A 24,207-nucleotide genomic window follows, 5' to 3' on the forward strand; every position below is an offset into this window, starting at 1 on the left:
TATGCATGTTCTAAAGCACCACAGCTGCAGCTGCAACACAATGGAAGGGGTTTGATAGTGTCCTAGTAAATCCACTCTATAGGAAGGTGGTAGATAGAATTACTGTGTTGACCTCCCATCAATCAGCTGGTGTTCATATCAGAGTGGTGATGGTGACAACTTCATACAGGTGTAAATTTTCATACCCCAAGGGATGCAGTTAGGTTAGCCTAAGTAACGGGGCAGCAACCCCCAGCACAGGTGCCAAGAGTGGCACCCAGGCTGATTTTTGTCGGCACACAAGGCGGGAGCTCAGTCCCATTCCTTCCCCCCCTCACATGCAGCCAGGAGCTTACTTAAAGCCAGGCCGCCTGTGGATTAACAAGACCAGCTAATGCTACTAACCACCACCTAAATGGTAAAGCGCTGCACCTTAATTTATCAATAAAGCTGTTATAAGGAGGACTATTAGTGACTTTAAAAAGTATCACCCACACTAGGCCCTTACATAGAGGTCAAAAGATCAAATTTCAACACTCCACCTCAGAAAGGCTGCTGACTCCATCCATGAGGGAACAAACTGGGAATCACTTCCATTTTGCTAGGTATCCTAGGAAGGCTTACTTCTTCCCTACAGAACCTCTCTAATGAAGCCCGAGCACAGATGCCACATCTGTTTTAAACCATGGAGTATCCAAACCATGAGGCAGATGGAGTCCAGGTTGCAATGGGCCACGGTCCCAAATGATGAGAAGGACAGAGAGGGAGAGTCATTGGCCTGCCTACCGAAAGACTCAGCAACATGGTGACCCAATGCTGCCATGGTCAAGCGGGTGCTGTGGATGAGTGCGACACCCCCCTGCTGGATCTCAACGACGACCTTGTGTACTAGAGGGGAAGGTGGAACCATATGCAGCAAGCAACTGCACCACAATATCTAGACCACATCTGCCACAATATTCCAACTGTGGCTCCAGAAGAAGAACTGGTGGCATTTCCTATTGATCCCTGTTACAAACAGGTACATATGGGAATGACTCCACCTTTGGAAGATAGAGGGTGAAATCTGCTCTCAGGGACCACTTATGGCTGATGAATGAAGGGCTGAGATGGTTCAGTAGGCTGTTCTGTGCCCACTAGGTACAATGGCTAGAAGTTGATGCAATGAGGTATATAAAAGTTGCAAAGGCAAAGGGCTTCTACAGAGAGGCGCAAGAACCACTCTGTTTATACACAGCATTGCTGTGGTCTTGTCTGTCAGTATGGACATGCACTTGCCCTGTAGTTGGCCAAGAAAGGTCTGAAAAGCAAGGGAAATTGCTCTGAGCTTTCTGATGCTGATGTGCAATGATAGATCTGACTGAACCACAGGCCCTGAGTTCTGGTGTTGCCCGGTGAGCCCCCAAGCCCACCTCTAATGTGCCTGTGAGAAAAAGAGAGAGGGTTGGCAACAGGCACTCACCTGAGACTGAAGCCACCAGTTGAATGATTAACTAGAGGTGGGGAGGGTGATTAGATTCTTCAGTGAGTCACTTTTGGGACTATTTTATAGAATACTAGGACTGGAAGGGACCTCGAGAGGCCATCGAGTCCAGCCCCCTGCCCTCATGACAGGACCAAGTACTGTCTAAACCATCCCTGATAGACATCTAACCCGTTCTTAAATATCTCCAGAGATGGAGATTCCACAACCTCCCTTGGCAATTTATTCCAGTGTTTGACCACCCTGACAGTTAGGAACTTTTTCCTAATGTCCAAGTTAAACCTCTCTTGCGGCAGTTTAAGCCTATTGCCTCTTGTTCCATCCACAGAGGCCAAAAAGAACAAGTTTTCTCCTTATGACACCCTTTTAGACACCTGAAGACTTATCGTGTTGCCCCTCAATCTTCCCTTTTCCAAACTAAACAAGCCCAATTCTTTCAGCCTCTCTTTATAGGTCACATTCTCTAGACCTTTAATCATTGTCACTCTTTTCTGGACCCTCGCACACATCTTTTTGAACTGGGGTGCCCAGAACTGGACACAATGCTCCAACTGAGGCCTAACCAGCACAGAGTAGAGTGGAAGAATGACTTCTCGTGTCTTGTTCACAACACACCTGTTAATATATCCCAGAATCATGTTTGCTTTTTCTGCTACAGCATCACACTGTTGACTCATATTTAACTTGTGGTCCACTATAAGCCCTAGATCCCTTTCTGCTGTAGTTATTCCTAGATAATCTCTCCCCTTTCTGTATATGTGAAATGATTGTTCCTTCCCAAGTGGAGCACTCTGCATTTGTCCTTATTAAAATTCATCCTGTTTACCTCAGACCATTTCTCCAATTTATCCAGATCATTTTGAATTATGACCCTCTCTTCCAAAGCAGTTGCAACCCCTCCCAGCTCAGTATTATCTGCAAACAAAATAAGCATACTTTCTACGCGAATATCTAAATCGTTGATGAAGATATTGAACAGAACCGGTCCTAAAACAGATCCCCTGTGGAACCCCACCTGTTATACTTTTCCAGCAGGACTGAGAACCATTAACTACTACTCTGAGTACGGTTATTCAGCCAGTTATGCATCCACCTTATAGTAGTCTCATGTAAATTGTATTTGCCTAGTTTTTTTAATAATATCATGCAAGACTGTATCAAATGCTTTACTAAAGTCTAGATATACCACATCTACCGCTTCTCCCCTATCCACAAGGCTCGTTATCCTATCAAAGAAAGTTATCAGATTGGTTTGACATAATTTGTTCTTTACAAATCCCTGGTGGCTGTTCCCTATCACCTTACCACCTTCCAAGTGCTTGCAGATGATTTCTTTAATTACCTGCTCCATTATCTTTCCTGGCACTGAAGTTAAGCTGTCTGGCCTGTAGTTTCCTGGGTTATTCTTATTCCCCTTTCTATAGATGGGCACTTTATTTGCCCTTTTCCATCTTCTGGAATCTCTCCTGTCTCATGATTTTCCAAAGATGACAGATAAAGGCTCATATACCTCCTCTATCAGCTCCTTGAGTATCCTAGGATGCATTTCATCATCAGGCCCTGGTGACTTGCAGACATCTAATTTTTTTAAGTGATTTTTAACTTTTATTTCAACTTCTAACCCTACCCCTTTCCCACTAGCATTCACTATGTTAGGCATTCCTTCCTCAGACTTCTCAGTGAAGATCAAAACAAAGAAGTCATTAAGCATCTCTGCCATTTCCAAGTGCCCCGTTACAGTTTCTCCCTCCTCACTGAGCAATGGCCCTACCTTGTGCCTGGTCTTCCTCTTGTTTCTAATGTATTTATAAAAAGCCTTCTTGTTTCTCTGGCAAACCAGAGCAGTAGGGAGTAAAGGCACAGCCTGGCGTGCTGTGTAAGTGTGGAGGCAGCCATGTGTCAGAGAAGTCTCATGAAGTTTCTTGCTATGGTGGTAAGGAATCTCTAGTGATTGCTGACGAGATCAGTGGTCATGTGAGAAACAGACTTGGACAGGTAGGCTCTTGACCATGTGGAGTCCAGGAGGGCCGATTTTTTGCATCAGGAACATCATGGACTTCGATACATTCAGAATTAGCCTCAGTTCAGTGCAGGTGGCTCATGCCAGTTCAACATAATCTAGAACCTGATCCTCCGATTGGCCCTTGATGACACAGCTGCCCAAGCATGAGAACACTTGTACCCAATGTTTGCAAAGAAAGGATGCCACCACCAGCTTGCGCTTTGTGAATACACATGGGGCTGTAACAAGACCCAGTGGGAAGATGATGAAGTGGTAGTATCAGTTGTCAACGACAAATCTGAGGATCTGCCTGTGTGCTGGATGATTGAGATATGGAAATCATCCCCAATCCTTCAAATTGTGGGCAATGTACCACACCCCTGGATTTAGGGAAGGAACGATGATGGCCAGAGAGAGCATACAGAACTTGAGCCATCTTAAGAATGCACTGAGATTTCGAAGCTCTAGAATGGGCCTGAGACAATCCTTGGCCTTGGGGATAAAGGAAGCCTCAGGAGAAGAAACCCCTGCCTCTGAATTCCTAATGAACGTCCTCTAGTGCCCTCCACATGAGAAACAACTGCAGCTACTGTATGAGAAGGATCCCTAAGGAGAGAGATATGGAAGATGAAGGCAGGAGGACAAAGAATTGGATAGATCATACCCCCTCTACCAATCTCAGGACCTAGAGATCTGGGAAGATCTTGGCCCAGGCACAGAAGAGAGATAAGATGGATCCCAAATGGGGGAAACATCCAGGATTTAGGCTAGTTCTCCACCCCCAGGTGCACCTTCAAAGGCTCAGCTTGGGTCCAGAGAATGCGGGGAGGGGGGTGCCGGGGGGGGGGGAACGGACAACCACCTCCAGTTACTTCTGCTGCTGAGTTTATAGTCCTCCCATGAGAAAACAGGATAGAAACACACAACATGCTATAATTTAAAAGAACTTCCTCGGAGATGCAGGGACGTGAATGCCAAGCAATTTGAGGGTAGCCCAGGAGTCCTTTAGACTGTGCAGCATGGAACCTATCTGGGTGAAAACCAGTCTTGGACAATTGACTGGGAGGTCCTGAAATGTCTTCTGGACTTCTGTTGAGAGCCCAGACATCCGCACCCACGAGATGTGGTACACTGATGATGAAAGTCATGGCCACAGCCATCACAAGTCAGCCAACTGCAGGGCTGACTGGAGAATGGTGCAAGTCAGAGTTTTGCCCTCTTCCAGAACTACAGCAAACTTCTGTATGGGCTTGGCTGGGAGGAACTTCTGGAAATGGACCACGTGTTCCAAGACTTGTATCCACATCAGGTCAGTACTACCTGCTGGTTAGATATGCCGGACAGAAGTCCTAAGATCAAGTAACTATTTAGACTGAAAAGGTCCAGCTTTTTTGCCTCCTAGTTCTTCAGGGCTCACCCAGACTGGCCCAGCTACTCCTTGTGGTTGGCAGTATCAACCACAAGGGACCCCAGGTGGGGATAAGAATGTGTTCCCTGGCTGTGAGATGGAAGTAGCGCCTCTCAAACCCTTTGGCCACTGGTGGCATTGAGGTCAGGGCTTGCCAGAGCACCTTTGTACTCATCTGGATCATCCTGATAAGCAGCAAAGCCATTCTGGGAAGACCATCAGGGCCAATATCTCCACCATAAGGTTCAATTCTTCCACCACCTCCTCAACAGGCACATTGAGGCTGTGGGCAACCTGAAGAAAATCTTGCTGTGCCTTACAGTCCACAGCTGGAAGAGACAATGAGGTGCCCGCTACTGCCTCATCAGGCCTGGAGGATGAAAAGGCTCTGGAAATAGTGTTTTCTTGGCAGTCAGGCTCCCTGGTGTCCTCAGAGACACTAGCTGTGAGAGGCGCTGGGGAATAGGGAAAGTGCTAGCACTAGTGTGCCTTCCTACTTTAACTGCACAGCATCAAGTTCAGGCCCTTTTTGGTAACTGGAGGCTACTGACTGGCTGAAGGATGCTGGCAGGAAGGGGAAAACCACTGACAGCTCTTGATTCCTGACTAATGGTAGGGTGAAGGCATCCAGAAGGGCCATCGCACTAGAACCTGCCATTATCCATACTGGTATTAGTAATGGGCACTACAGGACACCGATCACTCTACCTTGGACTCTGAGGTCTAGCTGGGGGCCAACCACAGAGGGGCAGTTCCCAACAGTGCCAATGAGCAGTGCCTCATTGTGGTGAGTTTGCTGTGGTGTCCTATGGGGGCTGGTGTGGCATTAACTCAGGCATCGGTGCTGCCATCATCAGTGCTGCTGAAGAAGCAGGCTGATTCGAAGGTGGTTCTATTTGGGAACCAGGGAGTGGGCAGGGAGTCAAAGGTGGTGCCATAAGGATTCCCAACAGAGCCAGAGATGGTGCTGTGTACTCCACTGCAGTCAGTCTTGGTGCCAGGTACAATGCACCATTCTGGCTCAATGCTCATAATTTAGCAGCTGCAGAATGAACCATAATGGCAATTAAGTCCCAAGCTGCCACAGGTGTCAGGTGTGGAGGGATGGTGCAGGTACTCCTCCAGCACTTCACAAATGTAACAGTCCAGTGAGACCAGCCTCAACACCCCCTTGGGGCTGGAATCCATGGTGCTGAGGCAGATGTGCCCTCTTTCTGGTGTCCCAATAAAAGATGGATCACGCTAAGGTGCTGGTTGGACTTCCGGGCAGGCCTTGTTTCTCAAGTGGCACCAGACAGTGCAAACAATGCTTTATCCAGGAACTGATCTTATGCAACAGAGCCACGTCAGCATGCTTTGCAGCCCTCCTATCTTTGCACCAAAGCATCCCACGCCAAGGCTGCTGTGCTGTGCACCAAAGAGACAGACACCAGTTTCTCTACTGCAGATCAGAGCAGACTATGTAAACGAGTGTTTCAAGCACTGGTGTCTCACTCACTCAGTCTTCCGGATCTAAAACTCCTGCAGATGCTGCACTTGTCTCATAATTAGCCCTCACCTAGGCATTTTAAGCAAGCAGCATTCATGTCCCTGTTGGGCATACTTGCCACAGGAGTCATAGTGCTTAAGCCCCTGCATAATCCAGAAGGGACAAAAAGAAAAAAGGAAACTTACTAAAGATATTAAGAGGCCAACTATTACAAAGTTAAACTATGTACAATAAGAACAGCTAAGGATACCTTGCAAAGCAAGGGACTGAATACTCCACCAACTATTGGTGGCAGTAGGAAGGAACTGCATGGGTTGTGGGTTGGCAGGGCTCTATATACAGTGCCATGAAGGCACTGCTCCAGGGAACTCCACTGTCGATCCCAAGGGTACCATCGGGGGAAAAAGCCAGCTACACACTTCTTGGCTGTCACTCGATGTAAGGAGTAGGACATCTTCATGTCACCCTCCTATTTGAGAGTCCATTAATGGCTGATCAGCCCAATTCTGGAGCTGCAGGTCTAATCACTAAAGGGACAGGGGCTGGAAACTGGGGGCGGGGGGCACAGTTTGACACTTTTCTTCTCCGTCTCTCCTAGTCTGCGCTGTGGTGGGACCTCTCAAATTGCGCCACCCGCTCACGGAGTACCATTCACCACTGGGGACGATCTTGAGCAAAGTTTTCCCAAGTGTCAACACGGATGCTGCACTTTTTCGTGGATGCCTTCACCATGTCCTTATACCGCTTCCACTGTCCCCCAATGCTCCTCTGTCCTTCCTCCAATTCAGAAAACAGAATCTGTTTAGGGAGGGGCTGATCAGACATCTGAATCACATGACCAGTCCAATGAAGTTGATGAATGGTAATTGCTTCAATGCTGGTCATGTTTGACTCTCCCAGTATGCTAGTGTTCGTGCTTCTATCTTCCCAAGAGATATTTAGGATTCTCCGGAGGCAGTATTCATGATATTGTTCAAATGCCTTCAAATTACACTTGTATGCTGTCCAGGTTTCACATGCATACAGTACCACTGGAACAACCACTGCATGGTATACAAGGAGCTTTGCCTTGGGATAGATGTCCCAGTTCTCAAAGACCGTTTGTCTCAGACAGACAAAAGCAGAGCTTGCATGGCTCAGACAAGACTGGATTTCTCCATCAATGTAGAGTTTAGAGGAAAGTCCCATTGCCTTGTTGCACTTCATCACTTTGATGGTACTTTGGACCTCACTCAGGGTAGGAAGTGTGGCAAGATCACCTCTAGCTGGTTGCTGAGGGATTTGGTCAAGGGATTTTTAGGACCACATTGGAGGGGAGGTTCAAGAACTCATTCAAGAGCTCCTGTGAGGAGCAATGGCTTCATTGTCTTTCAAGAGTTGGGTACCATCCTTTGATCTCAGGGGATTAATTCCATTGTTTCTCAGTCCATAAGCAGCTTTGACAGCACTGAAGAAATTTCTCATATCGTTGATGTCCATGAGATGCTGGAGTTCACACCTTCATAATTAGGGGGCGGGAGCATATGACCTATGAAGGAAGGTTGAGAGAATTGGGACTGTTTAGTCTGCAGAAGAGAAGACTGAGGGGAAACTTGATAACAGCCTTCAACTTACTGAAGGGAGGTTGCAAAGAGGCTGGAGAGAAGCTGTTCACAGTGGTCACGGATGGCAGAACACGGAACAGTAGTCTCAAGTTGCGGTTGGGAAGGTCCAGGTTGAACATTAGGAAAAAACTTCTTCATTAGGAGGGTGGTAAAGCATTGGAATGGTCTACCCAGGGAAGTAGGAGTCTCCATCCCTGGAAGCGTTTAAGTCTTGCCTCGACAAAGCCCTGGCTGGGCTGATCAGTTTGGTCCTGCCTTGGGCAGGGGGCTGGACTTGATGGCTTTTTTAGGCCTCTTCCAGCTCTATTTTCTATGATTCTCAGTCCACCACTGGTTACACAGGCAATTACTAATATTCTAATTTTCCAGCACAGAGGTGACAGAAGTCTAAAGCAGTCTAAATAAGTCACAGGAGTTTAAACGGGAGATCCTGGGGCTTATTAAATAGAGCCCTAGACTAGGATTCAGAAGACCCAAAATATACTCCAGGCTATGCTATTGATCAAGTAATTTCCCCTTTCTTTGCCTATTTTCTTCCATGTGCAAAATGGGGATAGCCACAGTGACCCATTTTGCAAGCTCCCTGTATAAAGCATTACATAACAGCCAAGTACATTATGAGCAACAGCAGACTACAGGTTGACCCTCTCTAGTCTGCTACCTTCAGGACCTGACCAGCTCCCAACACTTTTACCAAACCACAGGAAGTCAATATTGTCTAGAAGCACTACCAACACTTCCACAGCTTACTAGGCTCTTACAAGATGTTTGGGTAAATTACAGCCAAACAACAGCACAGAACACACAGTCATGAGTGGTGGCTGGAAACAAACTTTATGGGTCATACCCAGTGACAAGTGTCGTCCGGCTAACTAAAATCATGTTAGATTATATATGTTTCCAGATAAGACTGTGCTGGACTAAAGAAATTCAACCTGTACCTTATACAGATTGTGAAGTAATTTCTATAAAACACCACAAAAATCCAACATGCACACATTTAAACCAGTTTACCCTCTCCTTGAATCAATCTGCAATTTGATAATTCATTGACACAACCTAAACCAGTTTAAGCACGGGCGAAACTAATTTAAGTTGTCCATAGAGGAGGTTTAGACTGGTTACACAGACATCGCCTCTAGTTTAACTGTTAATTTTCTCATTTAGACAATGCCTAAATCAAAGCTCAGGTTACTCAAGGAACAATATTTCTTAACCCACACACTACCCTTGTTAAAAGGCTCTTTCCTCAATTTCAAAGAGCCCTGTGAAACATTCATGCTTCTTTAAAAGCTACTGCCAGTTGGTCATCTTTGGAATATGCACCAAGGCCTCTCTTTTTGCTCATCCATCTTTCCCAAAAATATTGATAGCAAAATTCCTTCAGTGTGTTACACTGGCTTCCATACCTTCACCATAAGAAGTGCACTCATAAGTTCATGGTAGATCAGAGTGAATTATCCAGCTCTTGCATTTCAGTAGCATCATCAGGTTTCAGATTTGATTCCTTTCCTGAGGCTGATTAGCTCCAAAATCCCCTCAAGCGAAGTGGCCTGTGGCTCATCAGTTCTAGCTGAAAACTGCAACTACCTTACTCAGAGTACCTAGTGGTTCTATTTGCAAACAACATTCCCAGAGCCAAAAGACCAGAATCAGCAGTAGTCACAAAGGTCAACTAATATGCAGCCACTTCCATGTCTCAGAGAGATAGCTGTGTTAATCTGTATCTTCGAGAACAACATGAAATCCAGTGGCACCTTATAGGCTAAAAGATATTTTGGAGCATAAGCTTTCATGGGCATGCCTTTGCCCACGAAAGCTTATGCTCCAAAATATCTGTTAGTCTATAAGGTGCCACTGGACTTCTTGTTGTTCACTTCCATGTCTTGTGAGTTATTCAACAGACCCAGTCACTACATGCGACTTCACTATAGCTGCAACGCCAGTCAAACCAGGAGCCCTGATTTAAAAATGAAGGGAGGCTAGATACAAGATATTTTCTGTTAAGGGATCAGTGACACTAGAATGCATGACCATTTCCTGCCATGCTAAAAACAGATTGGTTAACCTTCTGTGATGCCCAACTTTTTATGAGCACATGTTTAGAAATACAGAGCTGTGAGATTGGTTTTATTGTTGAGTATAATGGTGGTTTACGTGAGCAGTTATTTGGTAATTTATCTTTCTGCAGACTTTCATTTCCAAGTGGAGGTATTTTAAAACTAAACTATAACCAAAGACCATACCAGACCTCAAGCAGTCAGTCAATTAGAATCCACCAAAATGTAGTCCCCTGCCAGCTTCTGGATCCTCTCTGCTCAACCTTCAAATTCAGCTTATGAGGCTCAGGGCTCCCCACTCCCCAGCAGCAGGGCCAAATGTTACCAGTACTCTAGCCACAGATGCGCCAAACCTCAGCAGCCCTCTCTCCCCATGTGGCCGGAGTACCAGCACTGGCCCACCCAAAAACTTGTGGGAGGGGTACAGACCCCTTATGGAGGGTTGCAGGTTGGATCAAGGCAAGCCACACACCACAGATCCTGTCCACAGGCCATAGGTTGCCCACTCCTGGTATAGAGGCTTAAACTGGTACACTTCAAAATGAGCTAAAGGGGTTCTTGCTCGGGACCTGAGGGACGTTCAATCTAAGCTTAGGGCTTGTCAGGCCCTTTGCTTGGGGGCATTCTCCAGTTCAGTTTCTATTCAAACCAGTAGGAGCTTGCAGGTCAACAGGCCAGATTCAGTGGTGTTTTTTCCAGTGTAGTCCTTCTAGAGTGGCTCCCTGCCCAAATACTGCAACTCCCACCCAAGTAACATGCAGACCTGTACCCAGAAATAATGCCTAACAGTCAAAGCATGTTCCATATATGGCTTTGGATACTACTACTTCATCCTACCCAACCAGGAGAAAGAGCTGCATAGTTGGGAGAAGATGCATGGGAGTTGTACTCCCCTGCTTATCATATCCACCACAAATTGTGCTTTGCCATATGGTGATGGACTAGCGCACGCAGGTTTCCCCTATATCATCCATGATCGGAGTCTAACAAACAAGATCATTGGGTTCATCCCCTGTACTCTGAAGGATCAAGCATCATCTCTAGGCTGTATTTCTCTCATTTGTTAATGACAGGGTCATATGAGACTATACCAAAAGCTTTACTAAAGCCTAGTATACCACACTGATTGCTTCCGCCATCTACAAGCTATCAGATTGGCGTCACAGGATTTATTCTTGACAAACCCATGTGGTTACTTATTACCTTCTAGATGTTTACACACATTCCTTAATTGTCGGCTCCATTACCTTTCCTGGTACAAAACAAAGAATTAAAACTGACTGGTCTATAATTCCTTAGATTGCCGTAATTTTCTTCTTTATAGATGGGCACTATAGGTGCCCTTTTCAGTCTTTTGGAATCTCTTATGACTTCCATGACCTTTCAATGATAATTGATAATGGCTCAGATATATTCTCAGTCAGCTTCTTGAGTATTCTAGGATACATTTCATCAGGCCTTGGTGACTTCAGACAGCTAACTTGTTTAAGTAATTTGAAACTTGTTCCTTCCCTATTTTAGCTTTTGAACCTACCCCATTTTCACTGGTATTCACTATGGTAGGTGTCCAATTGCCACCGACCTAACTGGTGAAAACCAAAAAGTCATTATCTCTTTTTGTTTCTCTTCCTCTTCCTGGAGTAATAGGCCTACCCTGTCACTGGTCTTTCCCTTGAGACTCATATTTGCAGAATGTTTTCTTGTTACCATCTATGTCTCGAACTAGTCTGAGCTGATTTTGTGCCTTGGCCTTTCTAATTTTGCCCCTACATATTTTTGTTAGTTTATACTCATCCTTTGTAATTTAACTTAGTTTCCACTTTTTATAGGACTATTTTTAGGTAATTCAAGATCTCCTGGTTAAGCTAGGGTGGTCTCTTGCCACATTTCTTGTCTTTCCTATACAGTGGAATATACTGCTCATGCCCTTAATGTAATCTTTTTGAAAAACTGCCATCTTCCATTGCCTTTCTTCTTAAACTTACTTCCTGTAGTATTTTACCTGTTTCACTCCTTCAATTTTCTAAAGCCTGTATTCTTGAAATCCATTACCTGTATGTATTTTATTTTTCCCCTTCTACCATTCCTTAAAATTATGAACTCTATCCTTTCAAGCTGCCTTCCACTTCCAAATGGTCAATCAGTTCCTCTGTATGTGTCACAATCAAAGCTAGAAGAGCTTCTCTCCTTGTAGCATTCTCCAGCTGGAATAAAAGATCAATAATACGTTCCAAGAACATCTGTGCCCTGCTGTGTTATTTTACCACTTGTGTCTGGGTAGTTGAAATCCCCACCAAGTCCTCTGCTTTGGATGATTTTGTCAATCATTTAAAGAAAGTCTCATCCACCTCTTCTTCCTTGTTAGGCGGTCTGTAGAAGATCCCTACTATGCCATCTCATTTTCTATCCCTTTTATCCCCACACAGAGACTTTCAACATGTCTATTTCAACCTCAGCGTCAGACAAAACACATACATTTTTATACATCAAGGCAACTCCTCCTCCCTTCTTTTCTCTGAACAATATCAGCAGCTTTAGAGGTCATATAAAACACTGGACATCCCAAATACACACCAACAGGAGGTCTAGCACCATCCTGAGCAGCTGCAACTTTTATGAGCAGATAGCAAAACTGCAACCCAGATTTTTGATGACAACCCGGCTAGGTTAGTATAACATGATTTATTTGGTGCCACTCTTGACAGTTTTCCATAGGAGTGCACCAGTTTATAGTTCATCACCAAAACTGATTAGGGGCCTTTGGCTGTGATTATGTGCGACACACATGCTCCACACCACCTGTCATAAAGCAGATCCACTTATCAATCTTGCAGACCATGGTTAAAGCTGAAAATAACCTAATTCTAGCCCAGGGAAATGCTCGAGTACCATTATATGACAAAAGGGCTGTATTCACTTACAGACTACAAGTCCCAGCATTCAATAAGAATAAGACACTTGAGTGGAACGTAGCATGCCAGCATCTGCAGTCTGGATATGCCCCTTCCCCACATTAAACACAAGTAGCTTCAATACTCTAATATATATAGAAGTTAAGAGATCGTCCCCTAACACATTTCCAGTGCATTTCCATTGGGTTCAGCCATATTCTTATTTTACAGAAAAGTCCCTTCCAGTGTAGGGCACTAGCTGTCGTAAGTATGACAACCTACCAAGTCACCATGAAATAAGGAATTGGTTAATTTATGGATGGATCATCCTTTTTTTAAAACTCACATGCAGTTTGTTCATTTGACAGGTATTTGTTTTGTTTACAACTCCCATACTTAGAGTCTTGCTTGAGTCATTCCTGAAGTGACAAAGAAAACAAGCTCTGGGGTGGGGCTGGGGTGAGAGGTTCAGTATGCAGACTGGTATGGGGGGGGAGAGGACTATCCAAGGAGCCTCTAACCACAGCAGACTGGGACCTCGGCACGGTCACTGCAGCTCCAATGGGAACAGCCAGGGGAGGGGTGTATGTGCCCCAGGCTGGGGCAGGTCCAAGTTGTTTGCCCCCCAAGTTGTCTGTCGTCCTCCCAGGACAGAGTAAGAAAGGTAGCCAACTGTACACTTTCCCTTCTGTCAGGGAGTGAGATGTTGAGCTAGTAATGTTCCTGTATAAATTGGAGGTGGGGAAGCCACCCCCCCTGCAGGGCCCTGGAGGGGTGGGGTGGAAGCATGCCCAGCCAGCTCCTTTTCCCTATTTCTTTTCTGCATGGTTTTCATGTGAAACAATCCCATTTTCCTGTCACATCCAAACCCTTACCTCACTTTAAGAAGAAGCTGTATACCAAATTTGGTAGTCCAAGTTTTTATCATTTAGGAGGTCTTGAACAGACACACATTCACAGAGAAACCCTCTCAAAATATACAATAGATACACAGCAGAGCATACAAAATTTTTTGTAATACTGTACAAAGAAATGAGGCATCACTGCAGCTCCCTATTTAATCTTTTGAGAAACAGGGAGAGACTGCCTTATGTGCAAAGTATGGGGCCTACAGATCAATGAAATGCTATATTTACATTTTCTAAAAATATTTTCAAGAAAAAATATAAAATGGAAAGCCTTTAAGTTAAACAAGACTTCTTATATTACTGTACCACCTGGAGGCCCCAACCGACAGAGCCTCCATTTTTGGAAGACACTCTAAACACACATACTAAATGTTCCTGCCCTAAAGAGCTTAAATCTAAACACAGGAAAAGCAAAGAGCATGAAAGGAAAGATTACCTCCATTTTACACAGGAACTCAAATGCAGACTAAATGACAGCCCAAAGTTACAAGAGAGACTGTGTCATACCCAAGTAACCATACCACTTGAGTCCAATGCAGCACCCTAACCACATCCCCTGCACCCTTAGAATTCCTGAAGCCAAGAAAATGCTTTGAATTGCATATTGGAAGCCAAGTGAATCACAATTACAGCTTATTTAACTTTCCCATTTAAACCTGTAACCTTTAACTTAGCCACATCTTCAGAGAAAACTCTCTAATTTTTAAGGATAGCAGAATGTGGAGGATCACAAAGCAGTTGTAAAAATTAACCTAGAATCACATAATTGTGAAAAATTATGAAGGGCAACTTTACATGATCTGAACTCAAAACCCAGAATACAAAGTAAAAACTTATTCACAAAGGAGCATCTTTGCTTAAAGCCACAATCATTTAAAAGCATATTTTGGGTGTTGGGGAACTCTTACAATGTTTCATTAATTTAAATGATGAAATATTTCAAACATTACCCTGAGAAAAAACTCCAAATTCCTCCTTAAACTTGATACTGTCTTCTAAAATATACATGCCTATTTACGTGTGACAGTCATTATCAAGAGTGCAAGAACTACAGAACAATTGCCCTAACACCTAGCTAACATGCTGATGATGACACTGACAGATTAAGATTGCAGGTAGAAGAACATATAGCAGATGAGCAAGCAGGGTTCAGAAAAGAGAAGTAGTACCATACGGCAGATATTGGCACTAAGACTGACAGTGGAGAAAGCCTGATGAAAGAACAAAAACATATGCTTGCTTCATCGATTTTCAAAAGGCATTTGACAGTATAGATCAGAAAGTGACTTGGGTGGTGTTGGAGTCATACAGCGTGGATAGCAGACTAATACGGTTGTTGAAAGATATCAATGCTAATGCACAGGCAGAGGTGAGAACATGCGGGGAGTTGGGAAGTTGGTTTAAAACAAGCAGAGGTACAAGACAAGGAGATCCAACATTGCCAAATATCTTCATTTCACATCTGGAGAGAGCGATCGACAAGATCAAGGAAGAGGCAGCAGGGATACCTGCGCATGGGAAAAGAATTAACAACTTGAGGTTCGCAGATGATATAGTTATCATTGAGGAAGATGAGGAGAAGCTAGCGAAAATGGTGCAGGTGTTAAACGAAGAAGGGAAGCAGTACAGACTGATTATGAACAATGGTATTTGGAGATAAGGAACTAGGAAGGAAGATCAGCGTTGATGGTATTGAACTAGAAAATGCAGAGAAGTTCACATATCTGGGGAGCAACACAACATATGATCTAGACTGTAAGAAGGAAATAGCGACTACAATAGCGAAAGCAAGAGTGAGTTTGAAGGCAATGGATAAGATCTGGAAAAGCAAAGCAATTAGCTTAAGAACGAAGATGGGCATCTTGAAAACGTGTATTCAGCAGCATGTTGTATGGATGTGAGACATGGGTGATAAACGAAAGATTTGAAAAGAAGAATATTGGCGTTCAAAAGGAGTTGTTACAGGAAGATTCCGAGAATAGGATGGATGCAGGAGGTCACCAATGAGAAATTATATGGGAAGATTCAGCCGAAAGAGAACCTGCTGCAGAAGGTTATAAAATGGAAGCTGTAACTATTTGGACATATTTGCAGAATGAACGACAAATGAAAAATCAAGACCCTAGTATTCGGCATAATGGATGGTTTGAATAGGAGAGGCAGACCCCACAGAGAATGGATAGATGATGTAGTAGACTGGTGCGGCGCTAGTCTACAGAAACTAAGCCATGCTGCACTGGATAGGGAAAGATGGAAGGAAATAGTGAGAGGCATCAGACACCAACGGGCGCTGAGCCCACAGTTATTGATGATGAGAGTCATTATCAGCAACTTGCATACCAAATTACTTTACTTTAAAAGACAAAAAGATTCCCTTAGAACTTGCACTCCAAATTGTTTCTTCTGCCACTGACAGAAGAGGCAAAAGATTGTGATCCTGTTGAAGCACAAGGCAGAAGAGAACCTAGCTCACTCATCTTGAGAGGTAACACAGAGATAGCTGGATTAGTCTGGAGTCCAACAATACAAACCAGCAGTCATGCAACACTTTAAAAAGACTAACAAAATAATTTATTAGGTGATGAGCTTTCATGGGACAGACCCATTTCTTCAGATCTATAGCATTTCCAGTACAGTCTGATAGTGAGGTCCAAAAAAATTGAAATAAAAACTGACAAATCAGATACAGGGAACATGTGTGTGTGTTTGGGGGGGGGGGGGGTGATGAAGGATAAAGATACTAAGTATCTTGCCTTGAGTGACATGAGGTCTGCAGAACCAACGGGAATAAACTTGTTTGAGTTAGTAAGTTAGTAGTCATGACAAATATCAGATCCCAACAGGCAAGATCATGCTATTTTCAGTCATTCTGATTATAAATCATAGTAAAAGAAGATCTGCATTACAGGGACAGGTCAATCTAAGCTATGCAATTTGAATTATGCTAGTAGCAAAATTCAAATAGACATAACTTAGATCTTCCTAGTGTGGCATCCACAACATGCTGGGTCAACAGAAAAAAAAACAAAAAAAACTCTTCCACTGATTCCACTTACTTTTCTCATTCTGACGGAGTGCCAAGTTGATAAGAGAGTAATCAGCAGCTGATTTATCAGGTGTATACTAGAGGTGATAAATTGACATCTGCTGGACCAATCACTGCCCAATCAACAGTAGTGGAGATACACGCTAAGGCTGATATGGATGTTCTATTCTAATTTTCAACTCACAGGTTTCTTTATTTTTAAGTGATAAAATTTCTCACCTATTGTCTCAACCTAAAAAGATAGTGGTTTTCAGTGAGAACAAAAACAAAAACAAACAATTTATTCACCTAACTCCAAACTAGCTTAAGTTTTCCTTTTTAAATTTTTATTCAAGAGCAAGAGATTGGAATATCAGCTTTGCTCATAGCCTTTCCAAGTAATAAATCATCATGCCTATGTTTGTCATCCGCAGACCCCAAAGCACTTCACAGTCCTAAACATACTTATTCTCACAACACCCTGTGAGGTAGGGAAGAATCATTTTGCAGCTAGTTAACTATAGCACACAGAGTTGTCAAGGTCACACCAGAAGATCACCACACAGCTTGGTACTGAATCGAAGTCTTCACTGGACCTACCTTCCCACTCCATATTATGAACCAATTAACCTAAGAAAGATTAAAAATTCAGGATTTTTGTACATTTATTTTCAGAACAATGTTAACTAGAATATGTTGCACATAGAATCATGGAAGATTTGGGTTGGAAGAGATCTTAAAGATCATTTAGTCAAATCCCCAACTCAAAGCAGGACCGACCCCAACTAAATTATTCCAGCCAGGGTTTCATCAAGCCTGAACTTCAAAACTTCTAAGGATAGAGATCCCCCCACCTTTGTAGGAAACCCATTCCAGTGCTTCATAACCCTCCTAGTGAAGTAGTTTTCCCTAATATCATAACTAGACACCCTCCCCATAAAATCATTATTCTGCCATTTGCCACCACTGAGAATACTCTTGACCTTTCATCTTTGCAACCCTTCTTCATAGTTGAAGGCTACTATTAATCCCCCCTCCCCCTGTCATTCTTCTCTTCTGCAAACTAACTAAACCCAATTCTCTCAGCCTTTCCTCAGAAGTCATGTGTCCCAGCTCCCAATCATTTGATTGCCCTCCACTGGGGACTCTCCAATTTGTCTACATCCTTTCTGTAGTGGGAGGACCAACACTGCACTCAATAATCCAGATGCGGCCTCATCAGTGCCAAACAGAAAGGCATAATCATTTCTCTAGGTCTGCTAGCAACGCTCTTACTACTGCAGTCCAATATGCCATTGGCCCTCTTGACAGCAAGGGAACACTGCCGATTCATATCCAGCTTCTCATTCATACAAACCCCAAATTCTTTTCTGCAGAACTGCTGCTTAGCCGTTTGGTCCCCAGCTTCTAGCAGTGCATGGAACTCCATCGTAAGTGCAGGACTGTGCACTTCTTGTTGAATATTAGGAGTTCTTTTGGCCCAATGCTGCAATTTGTTTAGGTCACTCTGGACCCTATCCTACCCTTCCAGCGTACTGTGTAATCCATCTCATCATACAGATCACTGATGAAGATGTGGAACAAAACCAGCCTAAAGACTTACCCCTGCAGCATTCTGCTTGATATTGGCTGCCATATAGAGAGCCATGGATCACTACCTGTTGAGCCCAATGATCTAGCCAACTTTCTATTCACACTAAAATCCATTCATCCAAGCCACAGTGGCAAGAATAGAGGGAGACAGTATCAAAAGCTTTGCTAAAGTCAAGGTATACCACAGCCTATATCCACATATGGAATTATCAGGTTGGTCAGGCATGACTTCCCCTTGGTGAATCCATGTTGATTATTCCTGATCACCTTCCTCTCCTCCAAGTGTTTCAAAATAGATTTCCTGTGGACCTGGTCCATGATTTCTCTAGAGACTGAGATGAGGCTCACCAGTCTGTAATTCCCTGGATTCTCCTTCTTCCCCTTTTAAAGAGGGGCATCACATCTGCCTTTTTCCATCACCATAAACTGTTCTGTAAGATTCACAATTGCAAATGTTAGTGATAAGGTTATGTACAGACACCTCCAATCTTACTTTCAGCCCTTAAAAGAAGCTTTAAAAAAATCCCTTTAGAAACTATCTAAAATAAAGGAAAATTATAACTACTTCAGTAATTGAAAATTGGCTAAACAAAAAATTTCCAGACTTGTCACATGGCTCATCCTGCAAGAAGAATAGGTCTTTTCCAACTACAAAAATGATTAAAAATGTGAACAGTCAAAAAATTGGGTTTTGTTGTATACTCAGTGGGCATTAACTAAGATTTCAGCAGTTTAATAGGCACCTCTATTGTTAGCTCAGTAAGGAGTCCAGGTGAACCACATTCTCCCTACTCAGTATGGACAGTATTGCCTCTGAAGATTTGCTGCAGGAATACTGGAAACGTGCCACTGAATGAGAAAATTCGTGCAAAATGGCATCTTTAGCCAGAAAAAAAAAATTGACATAAAATTGTAGATTCCACAATTTCTAGGCAGTTAATTTTTGTTGCATTCCACTTATCTGCAAATTTTAATATTTCATTTTTAAGTTTCCTTGTCCCATGGTCATATTACCCCAAAATTGTACAAAAAAACTTTCTATAAGTGAAATAATACAAGAAGCAAAGGTGCAACAAACTAATTGCTGTCAAATCCTATTCATTCTGATGACGCCGACGCATGAACTTTAAAGTCTGTAGCAGCCCAACAGCCACATGTAAAAGGCCAAAAAAAATACAAAAGCTGTTCATTTAATATGTTTATTTAAGGTTAAATGATGATACATAACATTTTCATATACCCTAATCTGTCCATATCACATGAATTCATTTAAATGTATATTTAAATACTTGCTCACAATACCAATAATTGTTATTACTATGAAAACTTTTACATACCGCCAGTATCATCTGCACACTAAAAACTTAACATTAATATTTCAGTAGCATATTTTACATATACTAAGTTATGCATTTAACAGCTCAAAAAATGAGTCCAAATGCACACACACAGGAGCAGAGCATCTTTTTGTGAACCTTGACTTTTGAATTTCATGAACTTTGTGCATCTGTTGTGTTTCTATTACCACTGTGCCTTAATGGAACAGCATTCCAAATATTTACAAACCATATTCATCAGTTATGCTAAAAAAATATTTTTAAAAGCCAACTTGCTGTATTTCTCTCAGCTAGAACACTAAAGACAAGTAATTCTGTCAATTTCATTTTCCAGTTAGGATGCACTAAATCCTAATATTTCAAGTACAGAAAGTGCAGGGGGACACATTTAACAGTTTCCACTGGAAATATTATATTCATGGAACTTTTGTACTCATCAAGTTTTCTAAAATGTTTGTTTTCAGAGACCATAATCTTAGAGTGAAATACGATCCAACAGTATCTCTAATACGGAATTCATGAGCCCTTTCTCTAATTTAGCTTAAAAAAGGTGCCTCCAAATGTGTGCTGGCTGCAATTGACAGCTCCCTGAAAAAGGGATTCCAAACATATATAAAATTATGCCATTTTGGACAGTAACCTCAGATACCACTAGCTAATCAGTGCTGCATTCAGGTCAGGACTTGGACAGAACAACTCCAACAAAATCGAAGGCTGCTTTAGCAAGCATTGTCAGTTATGTCTTCCCACAGTCAACAGTGAACTAATGCCCCATTTACGGTGTTGGGATATGCCAAATAAAAGCTGACTTGAAATTACTGAAAATTCCTTTATACTTTTTACACAAGCAGGGATGCCCTGATCAAATTCAAAGTTGGATAATTATGGATGCCCTGTTGCAGTGTATCATCAAATAACTGCAACATTCCACCCACAAGGTGGCTGCCTTTCAGTTGTGCATGCAGACATTACTCAATTTACTTTCTAAATTCGGAGAGCTCTATGTCTCAAATATGTTAGGCACTAATATTTATTTTGAAACAAGAAAATTATTTCTGATAGGCAAATTTAATACAAATATTGCAGAAAAATATACAGTCAATTAGAAAACCACACATTAATTTGATATTTTACGAAAAAGAGATTGACCGTTACATTTTGCTAACAAAAACTACTGTTTGCAAAGACCTTGTTTTCAAACACTGGGGTATTCAGGTTTTACATTTATGCTTTATCACATTTTACATGATTATGTACACAAATTCCAAGTTCCCAGATAAACTACTTTTTTAAATATATATTTTAATTGCAGGTATGTTTTTATCTCAGTAATTCAACCTAGTACATACAACGTCCAACACAAAATGCGGGGGGGGGGGGTTAGATTTAAATTGCTTTTTAACAAGTCAATAATTTCTCCTAAAAAGGAAATCTCTATTAAAAGCAATTAGAGAGTCCACTGCAGTGTGCTGCCTGCCAGCTGCTTGTCTCACAATACATAGTCACGGCAAAAATGGCCCTTTGCCACAGATCCTACAAATTGTTGCTACATTAAATGTTGATGGCAGAGTAACATGTTTGCAGAGGTGACATTTGTCATATTTCAATACATCAACAACAGACAAAATGGCTCACTGACAAAAAAATTCCTGCATCTTTCAGTAGACATCCAACTGTAGAAAAGACTATATACTGTACACACTGGTTTGTTAGGGCAGCAAAAGAAGGAAACTTATTTAGGCCGTTTTGTTGTTAGTTGCAAAGTTGCGCCGGGCCACTATTTTGACTGTTCTCTGCTCTGTGAATGGAAAATCCCCTCTCAGCACTAGCAGGCTTGTGTAGGCAGCACACACCCACTCCACACAGCAGAAATTCCAGTCAATAAGGCAAATGGGGCCCAGCCAATGGAAGGGGAGGAAGGAGACACACAAACAATAAGGAAAGCATCTGGCTGTGTGATTAACTGGAAAGGAGACTGGAGACAGAGGTAATCTGGGATCTAGGACAGCAAGCTACAACACACTCTTGCTCTAAGAAAATCATACCAATTCTCACTATTCTGATTCTGCATAGTGGTGAGGTAATACCTTTTACTAGGCAACTTTCAAGCTGCACTGAATTCTTCAGTTCGGTGGAACACAAAGCTTGTCTCTTGTTGGACCAACTTCTGTTGGTAAAATAAAAGACATTATTTAATCCACCTAGCGTGTCTCATATCCTGGTACCAAACAAAGCTACACCAACAGTGTCAAGTAGTTTTGGACAAAAGGGAAACAACTAAAAAAGCCAGCTTAGGGTTTTCATCCTGCATCCTAATGCAATTAAATCCAGCCTGCAGTTTTATCCAACTGGAGCAAGATTTACATACTTCTGCCTCAGAGTGTGGAATGCAAAAGCAAAAACCTCTCTCTGAGCAGGAACCAGCCATCTCCTAAGCACAGTACTAATGGAGGCTGTTCTACTGTCCTTCCCTGGAGACAGCAGCCAACGCTACTGAAGCTTCTCACGTAGCAACCAGAGCTCCAGAGCCAACTGCAGCTGCTGTCACTGCCTTAAACACTTACTCAAGGATCCAAAGCAAAGCAACACCCTCCTTCCTTCCTTCCTTCACCTTTGTGCTTCAAGACTGGATACAAAATGACTTCCTGGGCCAGTTACAGAAAAATTCCCAGTGTCTCCTTCATAAATGAAAAAAGGAAATTCCTACTCCGTCAGGGAAATACTGAACTCATTATCTAGCCTTCGATTTTTGCTTTTAACAGCAGCACTGCAGAGTGTTAATTTGGATTTAAAAAAAATGCTACCAAAATCATGGTTTTGCAGCCATAATCCCATCCCCCACAAGATATTAATTTACTCTCCTGCCCATAACCTCTGCCTGAGTGAACCTTAAACACTCCAATTACATAATGGGCCAGAGACAGACTGCAGGTCACTGAATGGCCTGCAAAGAGCTATTATCTCCTTAAAGCAGCACTGGTTTCTGCAGAGAAATGAAAGAATTCCACTAGTATATTTTGATTGAGGTCCCTTCCAGGCCTAGTATTCTATGAATCACTGTACAATAAAATTCCAGCACCTCTCTGAAAAACAGACTATTGCCAGTTGAGAAAACCAGCTTAATAAACAAGGAACCACAACTAAGTTCCTTCCTGCTGACAGGAAATGGGAATGTGTAGTTCTTCCCAGAGCCACTTTCCAGCTTAGACAATCAAGCCCAACATTTTACAAGACAGACAACATACAACAAAGGAGCTGTGTGTGAACAGTAGATCACTGGCATCCAAGGACAATCTGATGGAGAAACAGATGACCTTGCCACAACTGTATGCTGTTAAAAACATGACCTGTATTTTAGTTATGTCCTGAGTCTAGAGAGCCAGGTTAGGAGGCTGGGAATCCACCCAGCAGGAAACACAGGACAGACAACCTAATGCAGGAAAATCTGTGCTGCAGCCTCCAGCACAAGGCAAGAAAAGAGAGGATGCTAGTGAGCACACTGTACAGGCACCATGAGAAAGCAGAAAATGCAGGTCAAACACCTCCTCCCCCATACCCTGGAGGGACAAGCAGCTAAGAGCTTACAGCAGGAACAGGAACGGAAACAGCAGTCCAGAGCAGGCTGCTTCAAAACAGTGATCCTCTCATTCCTGGGAAGCAATAATCTTGGAGTGGAAGTGATTAGCACAGAAACGGGCTTTCCCACACCAGTGACTTCCCTCTTGCCTTCCCTCTATTAGTACCTCAAAAGCAACTACAAAGCCCTCCACTGTATGGACCACCACCCACACAGACTTGCTGGCAACCAAAACAAAATGAATTTATCAGACTTTATCACCCTCTACCACAAAAGAAACAACTTTATCTTCCCAATACAGGCAACAATACACACTGAAGAGCAAAGCCACAACTCCCTTTGGCAGTTAGAGAGGACTCCTCATCCTCACGAACCCCAGAGCTTGGGAACAGACCGGCATACCCTGGCTGGATTTCCATCTGTACAAACTTTTCTTCATATTCACATGAAACAACCCTCCAACTTGTCTTCCCCACCCTCCCTCAGGGCTGGGGCAGAAACCCTTATCCCACACTCCTTCCCCCTCCCACATTCCCACACACACCTGTTTCCACCTGAGGGATGGGCCGGGTTCCCCCTGCACCCCAGCCCCCTCCCCTTAAGGGCTCAGCATGGAATTCCACCCGCTCCACCCAGACAGGGCTTCTCCCCCTGCCCAGAACTTGCCCTTGCCAGGGCTCCAGTGCCCGCCCCCACCTCACGCCGCCGGACCTCGGCCAGGACTTCTCTTCTCACGGGCTCCATTCCCCCCGGCCCGGTCTCGGGCAGGGTTTCTACTCTCCCCCGCGCCCAAGGGCTCGACCAGGACCGCCCCCTCCCTACGCTCCAGCCCCGGCTCGGACCTCAGGGCT

At 43.3% G+C, this 24,207-nt stretch overlaps 1 protein-coding gene across 8 annotated transcripts in view; it reads right to left on the minus strand.

Annotated features, from left to right (window-relative positions):
- Positions 1-24,207, minus strand: part of SETD5 (SET domain containing 5) — a 193,227-nt gene that overhangs the window by 167,614 nt on the left and 1,406 nt on the right. The window contains exon 2 of one of the 8 annotated variants that reach the window (XM_075006094.1): positions 21,867-21,946. The exons of 6 other annotated variants lie outside the window; for them this stretch is intronic. The gene's annotated coding sequence lies outside the window, so the exon portion shown is untranslated. Of the gene's footprint in view, positions 1-21,866; positions 23,784-24,207 lie in introns of those variants that run through there. One more of the 8 variants, XM_075006093.1, reaches the window with a different exon arrangement.

Source organism: Carettochelys insculpta, chromosome 11 (genome assembly GCF_033958435.1).
Source record: "Carettochelys insculpta isolate YL-2023 chromosome 11, ASM3395843v1, whole genome shotgun sequence".
In the NCBI taxonomy this organism is placed as follows: domain Eukaryota; kingdom Metazoa; phylum Chordata; order Testudines; family Carettochelyidae; genus Carettochelys; species Carettochelys insculpta.